The sequence below is a fragment of the Cricetulus griseus genome (assembly GCF_003668045.3).
Source record: "Cricetulus griseus strain 17A/GY chromosome 1 unlocalized genomic scaffold, alternate assembly CriGri-PICRH-1.0 chr1_1, whole genome shotgun sequence".
Taxonomy (NCBI): Eukaryota; Metazoa; Chordata; class Mammalia; order Rodentia; family Cricetidae; genus Cricetulus; species Cricetulus griseus.
Window position 1 is genome coordinate 200,343,032 of NW_023276807.1, and position 14,226 is coordinate 200,357,257.

Genomic DNA, 14,226 nt, shown 5'->3' on the forward strand with positions numbered 1-14,226 from the left:
AATAGCATGAAAAAGGTCTTTCACTTTTGATGTCTTCTGTCTGCCATCATGTTAAAATTTTATCTTGAAAGTGTCTATATAGCCCTGGATGGATTGCTAGTCTCTGTGTAGACCAGGCTGGCCCAGAACTGGTGATTCTCCTACTCTGTCACTAGACACAGCCCATCAGCTTTATTCTTACTGCAGTGCTGGGGACTGAACTTAGGCCTTCATACAAGCATGTTTTAAATGTTACTGTTTTAAAACTCAGGAGAAACTGGGCATAGTGGCACGTCTTTAGTCTGTCCCGGCACTTGGGAGGTAGACACAGGTGAACCTGAGTTTGAGGCCAGTTTGTTTTACATAGCGAGTTCCAGGACAGCCAGGGCTATATAGTGAGACCCTTTCTCTCAAACAACAATGAAAACAACAAAACAGAAAAAAAACTCAGGATAGTACTTTCAGATAGTTGTGATTCTAGTGTTTTTTTTTTTTTTTTTAAGATTTATTCATTTATAGCCGGGCAGTGGTGGTGCCGCCTTTAGTCCCAGCACTTGGGAGGCAGAGGCAGGCGGGTCTCTGTGAGTTCAAGACCAGCCTGGTCTACAGCTCGAGTTCCAGGACAGTCTCCAAAGCCACCGAGAAACCATGCCTCAGAAAAACTCCCCCAAAAAGAGATTATTTGTTATGTATGTTCAGTCTGCATATATGCCTGCAGGTCAGAAGAGGGCACCAGGTCTCATTATGGATGGTTGTGAGCCACTATGTAGTTGCTGGGAATGGAACTCATGACTTCTGGAAAAGCAGCCAGTGCTTTTAATGGCTGAGCCATCTCTCCAGCCCTCTGGTGGGTTCTAGTACTCAGTACCTCTTGTGTTATAAACGTTAGCTTTTCTTGTTACTTACCTAGCCTCTGAAGCCATTGAGTTAGCAATCTCAAAGGTCACTCCTTTATAAACCATATACCCTCTGGTAGATTGCTCATTTGATACTGTAGAGACTAAGTCTATGCTGTACAAAACCAAACCTACTAGCTGGATATTAATACTGGGCTCATTAAACGTTTCCGAAGTTGAGATGTGCCATAAATACAAAATAAATATTTCACAAGTTTCGTTTACTCATTATTTTTTTACGTGTATGGGTGTTTTGCCTCCATGTCTGTGTACCTCATACATAATCTTCAGGAGCCAGAAGAGGGCGTCAGATCCTCTAGGACTAACCCTGGTCCAGTCCGGGAAATGCTCTTAATTAACCTGAGAGCTCTCTCCAGACCCAATCACTGGTCTCTGAAACAGTGGAGAGAGAGAGAAAAAAAAAATCTTGGCCGGGTGTGGCATCGGAGGACTTTAAACCTAGCACTTGGGAGGCAGGTGGATCTCTGTGAGGCTCCAGGCTAGTGAGGGCTCTACACAGTGAGTCTCCGTCTTAAAACTAAAAACAACCACCACCACCCAACCAAACAAACAAAAAGGCTGATTACAAATTGATTTTTTTTTTTTCCCCACCAGAGACAGTGTCTCATTATGTCCACCAGGGTGGCCTGGAACACACATGGGATCCGAGCCTGCCTCTTCTATCAAGTTGTGGGATTTAAAGTCGTGCGTCACTACTCCTGATTTCAAATGCAAGTGGTTAAATATACTAGCGAAGTTAATTTCATTTGTTAATAAGTGTGGCAAGTGGAACATCTAAGCTGCACACTGTGGTGAGCCATGTATGTATGTATGTATGTATGTATGTATGTATGTATACACACACACACACACACACACACACACATATTACTAGAGAAAACTGGTTTAGACTAAAGCACCTCATAAAAACTACTCAAGGGCTTCAAGAGGCAGCACATGTTTTCACATTTCTGTTCTCTGTTCACTCCCCTGTTTGAGAGGCTTGCCTGCTTGGTGTCACGGAGCGGAGCCGCCAGGGCCGCGAGCGACGGCCCTCCCGCAAGCAGCCGGTGCGCACGCATCACTCCCCATCCACCTCGATTCCCGTCTGCGTCCCAGGGCTGCACACCTATGGGGTTTGGGTGTTTCCCCCCGTTTCTTTCTTTCATCCTTGTTTGTGTGTGGGTGTGTGATTTACTTCCTATTTTGGTCTCGAAAATTGATGGGGCGGAGCACCTGGGATAAACTTTCCAGAGAAGCCAAGTTAAGTTTGGCGGAGGAGGATAGAAAAAGAACGGATGGAGAATTCTTGAAGGCTACGAGACGATGGGGAGATCAATTTCGGGCCCACCGACTCCGCAGCCAGCAATTCGACAGGGGAGGGAAGTGTCAGGGAGACGGAACCTCCCTCAGGTAAAAGGAACAGAGTTCTCGGTTTGACGAGGAGGAAGTTTGCAGCAGGCGGGCACACGCCTGAGTTTATCTCGGTCTACCGTGATAACCGTCCCCGGCGGGAACAGACCAGCGGCAGGCCGGCGTTCTTCCACGCCGTCAGAGCAGCTTCGTCGTCGCCCGCGTCCTACCTCCAAATCTTTCCCGGCTAACCCTGAACCGCCGCCGCCGCCGCCGCCGCCATCTTATACATCACTATCGCGAGACATCCTCAGCCGTCAGTCCCTGGACTCATTTTTCTGCGAGCCTCTTTTTCCACAGTTCTCGCCGTCGCTGAGAGGGAAGTATCGCGAGAGCTGGTTGCCTTGGCTCCCTGTAGCTATAGCAGCCGCGGCGGCGGTTAAGGATGCGACGGCGGGAGCGGTGAGTGCGACACTCTCAGGGGGGCGGGGCCGACGGAAACGGGGTGCAGGGGTAGCGCTGGGGGAGGGGGTGCGCAAGGTCGGGCCTCGGGGGACCTGCACCCCGCGGTGACGTACTGTGGGCGCCGGCACCCGGAGCCTTTCTGACTGGGGCAGGCGTGGAGGGTTGGTGCGGCGGCTCGCAGGTCCGGGGGCGGGGTGGGGTGCGGCAGGGCACCCGGGTGGAATTGGGTCCCAGGGGCCGGGGAGGCAGCGGGCAGGGCTGTGTGTGTGTGTGTGTGTGTGTGTGTTGGGAGCTGAGAGGCTGAGGAGGCTCGGAACTGGGCCGAAGGGACCGAGCCGCATCGGAAAGAGGAGGGGGAGGGATGGGGGTAGTGTGCCGAAGAGGGTGTGTGGAACCGGGTCAAGAGTGTGTGTGTGGGGGCCCGGTTGTTTTCACTGTTCGGGGTGGGTCAGGTCTTTGCAGACACCCATCCTCTTCCCACTCCTCCTGAGGCTGGTCGGGGCCAGCGGGTCAGCACCTGAGTCCTAAATGGCCGTGGCGGGAAAGGTGGCGTCCCGGACCCTCCCAGCTCCCTGTTCCCTTTGCCAAAGAAATATCCAATAAACCAACACTCTGGACTTGTGAAAAGGGAAAGTCTTGGTAAACTGGTATTACTTGGAGAGGTTCTTTTCAACGTAGAGACTGTGAGTAAGATAGTGAGTGCTGCTCTAAAATAAAGCGTGGGGTGGGGGCGGGAGCGCGAGAAAAAAAAAAAAAACCCAAAAAACTCTGAGGTGTGCTTCCTCTGGAGCGTTTGGGAACTGAAAGAAGGGGGTGTGTGTTCACAACACGTTTCTTCCCAGATTCATTCAAATGTAAGACTTCCTTTACGATGTGCTTGTGAAATTATATATGCGGTGTAAAATCAGTAGAGATGATATGGCAAAAGAATGTACAGTAAAGACGCTTAAACTTTTCACAAATATAACTTAAAACTAAGAAAGTTGTCTCTGTTGCAGCAGGAGGCTGAACACTCAATCTAGGGATCCTTTTGATCACTTGCATATGAAACCTAGTATTTCCACAGTCTGTCCATTTAAGATAATTTGTCTTTGAAGAAATGGATGAGGTTTTATTTTAGGAGACAAATTTTTAATACATGAAATAAAGCAGCCTTCAGGAGTTAAAAGTTACTGAAAAAAAAAAAAAAAAACATTCACCCACCTCTGAATCTTAAGAGCTGTTTTCTGGAGTCAAGTTTGGAGTTTTTGGCCGGTTAACTCATTTCTAGTGAAAATTATGGCCTCACGTCATGGGTAAAGATAATTTATCCATTTTACTCTGTAGAAACAGAATTACTAGAAGATTCCTAATAAATTGTCCATATTTTGTAGGTATAAATTTACAAAGGATAACTTCTTTTGATTATGTAACTGGCTTTTGCCATATTGAGATACACAAATTCATTAATTAGAATAATGGCTTTTAAATCCTTGAGCTAGCTTAGATATAGTCATGGAACCCACTTATTTGACTTGTATTAGAGGAAAACTTAATCTGTGGTGTTCGTAACTGAACTTTAAATTAGAAATGTTTTTCTGGGACAAGGTGAAGCTTTGTCTGCTAGTTGAATCAATTTTTTTTTCCCTGTATGAGTCTAATAACAAGCTTTATGGATCCCCTGTTATATGGAGAATATTGTGTAAGTGTTGAAGGGGAAAAGATTACTTCACATATCCATTCAGCAAAATCTATTGAGCCGTATTTTGTGTAAAAGACCTCAGAATATAAAAGTAAAACTTGATCTCTGCCTTTGATTGTTTAGAACCTGCGTGGGAAGACAATGAGACACAATTACAGTATAATAAGCACAATATACTAACGTGAGCATGAAAGAAGATTCTGTCCTTGTGTCTACCTAGTTGACTAGACTGAAAACTTAAAAATTATAAAGCATTGAGCAAATTCTAAACTATGGTGTATAAATACAACATTTTCAGGAGAAGAAAATGTTAGAATGGAAATTGGAAGAGGTTTTTTTTCTGGTCAGGTGTCCCCTCCCAATTCCCCTGCCACGATGGGATTTGTAGCCTGCATCTTCCTGTATCAAATTCCTGAGTCACTAAGATTACAGATATGTGCAGGCATCGTTTATGATGTAGTGGTCCTTTACATTTTTCCTTTTGAAAAGAACAGTTTATTGATCATTCTTCAGGGAGCAGAGGCCAGGCGGTGATTGTAGTTTACACCCTGTAGCTTCATCTTTTAAAGTAAGCATCACAACCTTTTTCTCTTTTCTTTCTGAGACAGAATTTCTCAAGATAAAACACCACGTTTTTTGTTTGTTTCTCTTGGAATCGGCATTTCATGTAGCCCAGGCTGTCCTGGCATTCTCTATGAAGCTGAAGTTGGCCTTGAATTCCTGATCTTCCTGTCTTCATCACCCAAGCACTGGGATTACATTCATACATTACCACAGTGGGCAACGCACAGCATTCTTAAGTCACTAATAATAGTAGCCAACATTCATTGAGTTTTTTGTTTTTTCTTTTTTCTGAGACAGGGTTTCTCTGTGAAACAGTCCTGGCTCTCCTGGAATCTACTCACAGAAATCTGTCTGCCTCTGCCACCCAAGTCTGGGATTAAAGGTCTGGGCTACCACTGCCCAACCCATTGAATTATTATTAATATTCCAGGTATAATGGTATCTCATTTTATCTACAGCACTGCAGCTGACACCTTAGTATTTCTTTTTTGCCTTATACAAGCAAGTACCTGGGGCTCTGCACAAGTGCTCTACCAGCGTAGCCCTGAATTACCTGAGTTTTAAAAATAAGGATGGGTTTGGAGAGCTAGCTCAGCAGTCAAGAGCATGGTGCTGCACTTGCAAAGGACCTTAGTGTGGTTTTCAGCACCCACATCTCGTGGCTTCCAATCACCTGTGACTCCAGTGCCAGAGGATCTGACTCCCCCTTCTGGCTCCTGCAGTCACTCTTATACATGGCATACACTCAGCTCACACATGAATCCTAAAATAAGGATAAGGAAGTTAAATAACTCGCACAAAAGGAAGCTGAGATTCATGGTGCATCCTTGTTTTTTGGTTTTTCGAGACAGGGTTTCTCTGTGTAGCTTTGGAGTCTATCCTGGCACTCGCTCTGTAGACCAGGCTGGCCTTGAACTCACAGAGATCCACCTGCCTCTTCCTCCCAAGTAGTGGAATTAGAGGCTTGCGCCACCACTGCCCAGTGCTCCCCAATACTTTTGACTGAAAATATTTTATACCACTGCTTTAGCATTTTGAAATGAAATCAACTCTATGTATCTTTGGGCTATGATTGTCCAGTTTTGCCAAGAAAGAAATGGGCACGGCAGAGTACATTTTTTTTTCTTTTCTTTTTCTTTTTCTTTTTTTTTTCTTTTCTTTTTTTTTTTTTTTTTTGGTTTTTCAAGGCAGAGTTTCTCTGAGGCTTTGGAGCCTGTCCTGGAACTCAATCTGTAGACCAGGCTAGACTTGAACTTGTGGAGATCCACCTGCCTCTACCTCCCGAGTGCTGGGGTTAAAGGTGTGCGCCACCACCACCCAGCATAAATAATTTTCTTAAAGATGGTAAAACTGGGGGAAAACTCGGGATGGAAGTATTTAGTTTTAACTGCATACAACACATTTAGCTGCCTTGGCTTCTTTGGATTTGTGGACAGAGAAAATGGAAGGGCTTGGAGTATGGCTCATTTTCTAGCATTTATAAAGTCCAGGGTTTATATCCAGCACTACCTATATCCTTAGTACTTGGGAGGTGGAAGCAGGAAGATCAGAAACTAAAGGTCATTCTCTTGTACATTATGACTTCAAGGTTAGGAAAGAAAATATAGAAAAGATGTAATTCCCTCTTGAGGAAAATTTTTGTAAAATCTGTCCAAGATGTAATGATTTTGGTAAAGTCTTATTCTGGACAAAACTGTTGAAGCAGATAGGAGTGTGTCTAGGTTAGTGGTGAAAGACCTGACTTCCACTGTGGCTGTACATGAAGCTCTCTTGTGAGCCCAATGCTAGCCACAGCAGAGGCAGTCACTGTTACCATTGGTCCCTGAGTTCAGCATTGTGTCAAGTGGCCAGAGCGGGAAATGATCCTGTGGGACCAGGCCTGTATAAGGAAGGACTTGTTGCTGTACAGGTTGTGAATGTTACTTTAAGCCTACAGAGACTTGCTTACTGAAGGAGGAGCTGCTTCTTAAGGATCAGGTGTGAATCTGAATGATGACCTCATCCTTCTAACCAGACTTGCCCTAGACGCTGAGTGGATGCTTTTCTTATTACACGTCCTACAGCTGGGAGAAACAGAATACGATTGAGACTTCAAGCACTTTGTGAGTAGGGGGCAAAAAGCACTTGGGGGAATGTTTTAAAATGTGTGGGTGTGACTGTCAAGCTGAAGTAACATACTTTTAGACTTTTCTCTAAATTGAGGACTGAAGAAAGCTACATGAGACGTTGAGAAACACTTTGGTGGCTCTAACTTTTTTCTAGTGCTCCTCCGCCCCCCCCATCTCTGCCACCTCTCCAGGATAGCCTTGAATAGCCTGGAACTTGATATGTAGAACAGGCTATCCTCAAACTCAGAGATCTGCCTACCTCTGTGTTGGGATTAAAGGCGTGCACCACCATGCCAGGCTTTAGTGGCTTTAAAAAATATTATTTGTGTGTGTGTATATAGTAGCTCATGCCATTGTGTGCATGTGGAGGTTAAATAGTCAATTCTCTTCTTGCTTTATGTGGATGGGTTCTGGAAATCTAGCTTAGGTCATCAAGCATCAAGCTTGTGTTGCAAGTCCTTTGCCTGACACTGAGCAATCCCACTAGCTTCTTTCAGAAGTAACTTTTTTCTTCTTGGTGTTAGGAATGTACCAATCACACACACACACACACACACATACACACACACACAATTTAAGACTTAAAAAATGTTAATAAAATGTGTAAGTATTTTAAAACTGCAGGGGATTATATAGAATAAAAATTTAAAATTACAGGGAGTTTTAGTTAATTATTGTATGTGTATTCTGTATGTGTGTGGGGGTACTGTATGCCATGTGTGTGTGTATGTTAGAAGGAAACTTGTGAAGTTGATGCTTTCTGTCTGTATGTGGGCTCTAGAGATTGAATTAGGCCATTAGGTTGTATAGGAAGTGTTTTCATTAGTTGAGCCATTTCACTGGTCCAAGTCTTATGTTTGTATTCAGAATTTCTAGTAGGCCAGATGGCATAAATTTGTAATCCCAGCCACTCTGGAGGCTGAGGCAGGAGGACTGAAAGTTCAAAACCTGACTGGCCTACATAGTTAATGTCAAGATTGGCCTGGGTGGTGTAGTAACCCCCGTATCAAAATGAAAAGTCAAGGACTAGAGATGGCTCAGTGGTTAAAAGAACTTATCTGCTCTTGCAAAAGGCCCAAGAGTTGTTCCCAGCTCCCCTATCTGGCTTCTCCTAACCTCCTGTAACTCCAGCTCCAGGGGAATCTGACTTTTAGCCTCTGAGGGCACCAGTACTTGTGTGCACATTCCTGCCTGCACACACATGCATATAAAAATATGAAATCTCAGTGGTAAAGCGCTTGCTTAGCATATGTGAGGCCTTACATTCAATCCTCAGACTTGCCCACCTCCCCAAAAATCAAGGTCTCAAAAGCACAGGAACAGAGTGAAGGAAAGCTGACTAGGTAGCACTTCATGTGAAAATGTCTGGGAAGTTGGAAGTCGGGTGAGTCATGAGTCTGTCATGGTTAGTCAGAAGCTGCTCATGTACCTTGGCTGCTAAAAACGCCTTCAGTTGTATTTCTAGCAAGTCATTCAGGCGACACCATATTTAGACCCTATGTAGTTTTTTGTTTTGTTTTGTTTTTTGTTTTTTGTTTTTTTGTTTTTGGAGACAGGGTTTCTCTCTGTAGCTTTGGAGCCTATCCTGGAACTCACTCTGGAGACCAGGCTGGCCTCGAACTCACAGAGATTTGCCTGCCTCTGCCTCCCGAGTGCTGGGATTAAAAGCATATGCCACCACCACCCAGCTGTCACTGTTTTTTTTTGTATTAGGTTAGAAACATATTTGAGTACTGGCATAAATGAATACTGACAAAGTTAAGAACATTCCAAGGAGTCGGGCATTGGTGGCGCATGCCTTTAATCCTAGCACTCGGGAAGCAGAGGCAGGCGGATCTCTGTGAGTTTGAGGCTAGCCTGGTCTACAGAGAGAGTTCCAGGACAGCCTCCAAAGCTACACAGAGAAATCCTGTCTCGAACCCCCCCCCAAAAAAAAAAATAACCCCAAAACCAAAAACATTCCAAGGAAGGCAGACAGATTTCATAAATAGTTTGAAAACCATTTATATAGGAAACTTAGGATTTGTGGTAGAGGTGGTGGTAAAAAAAATTTAAAACTACAAAAATAGTGTAACATCTATATCACTACACTCACACTTATCCATTAATCACCTGTGTGCTTGCTGGGAATTGGAACCAGGGTGCTGTACATCCTAGGCAAGCACTCATCCAACTGAGCCCCACCTTCTTTGGTAGTTTCTTAACTTTGTCTTTCAAACCTTTTAATACTTGATAGATAGTATTTTGAATTTCTTGCTCTATAGGTGTAAAATATGACTTCTCAAGAGAGACATTTCTAAGCATTTTGAAGTTTTTAAGGCTTGGTATGATCATAGAGGCCTTTAATCTCAGCTTTTGTGTGGTAGAGGCAGTGAGATCTCTGTGAGTTTGAGGCCAGCATGTTCAGTGTATTTAATGGGCACATAATGATTGTACATATTTGTGGATACAGTAATGCACACAGTACACATATACAATGTGTAATGATCAGATAAGGGTAATTGGCCTGTCATCTCAAATATATATCATTGTTTTGTGCTGCCTTCTGAGTGCTGGGATTAAAGGTGAGCCCTACTATGTGTGGCACTGTTTTGTTTCGTGGATAAGGTCTCATGTAATCCAGGTTGGCCTCAAACTTAGAATCTCCCTGTGTTTGCCTCCTAACTTTACTATTTTAGATACAAGACAGCATCATTGCATCAATTGTAAATTTTATTTTCAATTCATTTCTCTGCAGTGTTTGTATTGCCAGTCTGATTAACTGTATTGCCAATCTATGTTAACTCAGAATCCACAAGGGTATTGTCCTCTACAAGATGACCCAATTTGAGAGTCTCCAGGTGTCTTGCATTGGCCAGGATGACATAAATTCAGGGATTCCTATGACTCTTAAAGTCAGATAATTGACTAGAATAATCCAATGAACCCAAGAAAGCATTTTTTTTAAAAATGCTTCTGGTTTTATTTTAGCAAAGGTACAAATCTGAAACAGCAAAAGGAAGAGCATAGGATGAGATCCTAGAGGGTTCTAAAAACTGAGATCCTCTGTCCTGGTAACCACAGACAGTCTAGTTTTGTATCATCTAGTAAAGCCAGAGTCATCAAAGAAGAAGCAACCTTATTGACAACAAGCTGCAGGAAAGAGATGAAACTTTCCTACAAATTCTTTTTATTTATTTTTTATTTTAAAGATTTATTTCTTATGTATATAGTGCTCTGCCTGCATGTATGCCGGCCCGCCTGAAGAGGTCACTAGATCTCATTATAGATGGCTGTGAGCCACCATGTGGTTGCTGGGAATTGAACTCAGGAAGGACCTCTGGAAGAGCAGTCAATGTTCTTATCCTCTGAGCCACCTCTCCAGCCCTCCCACAAATTTTTATCTCAGGCACAAAAGTGTCTATGGGATTTCAAGAAAGTCTAACTCAGATTCAGGTGGGCTCTGTAATAATTATTAGTTCTTCAAGCAACTAATAATCCCTTTGACTTGGTTTCCATGTTGTCTACTGGGCAACAGGCCTTCTAGAATTCCCTGCCTTCTGTAAACCTAAAGGACATTCAGAGATCCAGTGGTCTGTGACTTGAATTGTTCTTTTGATGTAGGTTTTTTTTTTTCTTTTTCTTCGAGACAGGGTTTCTCTGTGGTTTTGGAGGCTGACCTTGAACTAGCTCTTGTAGACCAGGCTGGTCTCGAACTCACAGAGATCCACCTGCCTCTGCCTCCTGAGTGCTGGGATTAAAGGTGTGCACCACCAATGCCTGGCTTGTTTTGTTTTTTTTTTTTTTCAGACAGAGTTTTTCTATGTAGCTTTGACTGTCCTGGAGCTCACTCTGTAGACCAGGCTGGCCTCGAACTCACAGAGGTCCACCTGCCTCTGCCTCCCAAGTGCTGGGATTAAAGGCGTGCACCACCACTGCCCAACCAGCCTCTTTTTGATGTTTTATGTTATTATTCCGTTCAGTCAAGATTGCCTTGATAATGCTGGGTGAGAATTGTCAGTTCATCAGCTTCATCCTTAGGACATGTGATGAATAAAGGTTGGAGCATGCGCCAAAAGATGAACTGTATTCCGTGATAGTAAAGTCTCTTTATTCAAGAAAACACCAGGGCAAAACGCAGGCCAGAGCGAGGTTACAGGAACCTAGCAAGCTCGGCCAGAAAGAGAGCTAGGGTCTCCACGTGCAGCCCTTAAGAAGCTCCCTTATGTCACCCCGGCTTTCCTTCACCACGCCCTTATGGGCAAGTCCCGGGTCCACCTGGTACCTGTCCCAGGACTATTGGGCGGGGCTAGGATGTCTCCCTAAAATTCCCCTTTTAGTCTAAAAGAGGATTAAAACTTAATAGTGTAAAATATCCAAAACTAACAATCATAAAGGTGAAATATAAGAAGATACAATAATCTGCTGTGACACATCCTATGTCTATTCTAGCTAAGTCTTAAAGTCATGTGGAAAAGGTGTTTAACTTGAACACCTTCTTCCAATCCCAATTCTAAACAATAAGAAGGTCATTCTTAACTAGACTTATACTACCCTAATAAACAATAATGGGGAACAGGGGCGTAGCATCTTCTAGGTAACTTCTTGCTGAAATGGGACGATGGTAGTCATGTGGGGGCCCTGTGGGGGAAAAAATGCTAGTACAGGGAAGGTCTCTAATGAGTTATGCCTAGTCCATGTTAGATGAGATTTGTTTCATTGAAGATCTACGTTGAAATCCTCAACCTTGATTACTTGAGGTTCTGGTTGGAGTGTCAGTCGAAACGGAGTGAGTTGAATCCAGTGCAGTCGGGGAGGTGTAGTCCAATTCTTTTTCCGGAGCATGTAGGGATTGCTGTCAGGCTGGTTCTTGTTGGCTGGGAATTTTAACCTCAGAGCCATCTCTCTGGCCTTCTATACTATGTCTTGATGACTTAGAGGGCTACCCTTTATATTCCTGATACTTACATTAACATTTTAATTTTAATTTTAAGTGTTTAGCTCACATGTATGTGTACCATGTGAGTACAATACCTGCATAGGCCAGAGGAGGGCATTAGATCCCCCTGGAAAGGGAATTACAGATGGTTGTGAGCCACCATGTGGGTGCTGGGAATTGAATCTAGGCCCTCAGGAAGAGCAGTCAGTGTTGTTAACCACTGAGCCATCTCTCCAACCTGTGATGTTTAATCATCATTATCAACTAGATTTACCATTGAATTACACACCCAAAGGTGTGTCTATGAAATGTTTCAGAAAGGCTTAAAAGGCATTACCACTCTGAATGTGGGTAGCACCATGGTTTGGGGGCCTGGATTGAGATGAGAAAGGAAGATAAGCACCAGGGTTCTTTCTCAGCTTCCTGACTACCATTGCAGTGTGACCAGTTGTTCATGCTCCTCCAGCCAAGCCTTTCCTGCTGTGAGCCAAAAGAGATGTGTTTCCTCAAGTTGCTTTGTCGGATGCTTTGTCGTAGAGGAAAGAACAAGGACACTGGTTGAACATCTTCCTCTGTATTTAGCACTGATCAGTAGGAGTCTGTGCTTCTCCTCGATGTGCCATGTCTACGCCTTGGCACCAGGTGTTAGAAGACCTGCTTAGAATGTCAATAGTGAGCAAGAGAAGCAATGATATCTTCTCTTTTAAACTTGGTACTTGCTTTGCTGCCAAAGGACTACTTTAGTTTAAGCAATTGTTAAAATGTAAGAGCTTAATTAGTTTTGAGCAGTGTCCATGGCTGTTTAATTTTACCAATAAAATTAATTAAATCTTGTTTTAATGAACTCATGTATTTTCTCTCAAGGTATAGAAATATAGCCAACTTTCATATTTGGCAAGAATTCTGCTGATGAGTTTTTTTCATCAGTATGCTTGTAAAACAACTCATTTCAATAAAGCCGTTTTATAAATAGAGTAATACAGAGACTCGTGTGTACTGGTCCTCTGGGTCTTGGTGTCCTGACTGCAAATGGGAGTTCTATTTGACTGATGACATGGTTCAGGGTGGGTGTTACCCAACTGCAGGTCCCTAAGAGGTGTGGAGAGCTTGTCAGCTTTGGCATGAAAGAGCCCTTAGATTTCAAGCCTTGATTTGAATTGACTGACAATCCTAACAGCTTAGTTTGCATTATTTATATTCACACAATTTCCTAATTTCTCTAATAGCACAGCCCATTCTAATGTTTAAGACTGGAAAGTTTGCCTGTTAAAATGGTTAAGTGCAGATAGTCTTAGGGTTTTTGAATTAAGGATTCAGACAACACATTGTTTTGGTGTTCTCTAGAGCACTAAAAAGCTATCTTCTCACGGTGGCTTTATAAAAGGCTCTTTTAGGGCGGGCCCTTTAGAAGCAGCTGCCACCCTGCAAACCTTAATTTTTGATGACCCTGGCCGTCAGGAATGCCTTTGGAGGAAACAGCCTTATATAATTGTTCTAAGCCTAAGTGAAGCTTGTCATAGGTTCTTCCCAGATAGTTTTGGTTTGTTCTTTCAGTTCCTTTGTACCATTTAGCTTCATAATGAATTGTTAGTGTTCAGTTCCTGGTAGTTGGCAAAAAAAAAAAAAAAAAAAAAAAAAAAAAGTTTTATCCCTGATATCCCGTTCTGTGCCTTTGTGGTTTAGATGAACAGTTTCCCATTGTTGTTAGTTGGACTTGTCTCCTCCCTCTTGTACCCTCGTCTCTGTTCTGTTCCTGTATCACTTGCCCCACAAATGCCCTTGTGACTGCTGGAAGTTTTTGCTGAGCTCGAAAGGGCTTTCTGGTAAGCATTGTAGTTGTGTTAAAACTGTGTAGAGGGAGGGTACGAGGACTAGGTAGTGATATGAGTTTTTAAATTTTTTATTCTTCCCCCACAGTCACAGTTTACTTTGAAATTGAAATTTAGACTCAATTTTCAGGAGACTTTTTTTATGTTGTCTCTTTTCTGCCCTTTCTTACTCCAGTTATTAAATTTTTTAATTTTATTTTCCTTCTCTAACATGTGTATAAATATATACATATTTGAACTTAATAGAATTAAAGGGAAAAGATACAGGTTTAAAAGAAAGAGTTATAAGTTTAGTGTTTTCAAATTTCCTTCAAGCAGGTTATTTGTGAGAAGTTTATGGTATGGTCCCTTATATTTAATTTTCAGACTCAACATATGGGTTAAAGAAGTAACAGAGGTCCTGTTTTGTTGCTAACCTGTACAGTCATATTGT

The 14,226-nt window shown here is 43.0% G+C and overlaps 1 protein-coding gene across 11 annotated transcripts in view; it reads left to right on the forward strand.

Annotated features, from left to right (window-relative positions):
- Window positions 1–1,490: 1,490 nt before the first annotated feature.
- The window catches only part of Usp54 (ubiquitin specific peptidase 54), an 88,727-nt gene continuing 75,991 nt past the window's right edge, over window positions 1,491–14,226 (forward strand). For 3 of the 11 annotated variants that reach the window (XM_035452293.1, XM_035452297.1, XM_027387552.2), the window contains exon 1: window positions 6,179–7,040. The gene's annotated coding sequence lies outside the window, so the exon portion shown is untranslated. Of the gene's footprint in view, window positions 2,691–6,177; window positions 7,041–14,226 lie in introns of those variants that run through there. The other 8 variants (XM_035452299.1, XM_027387558.2, XM_027387559.2 and 5 more) reach the window with 6 other exon arrangements.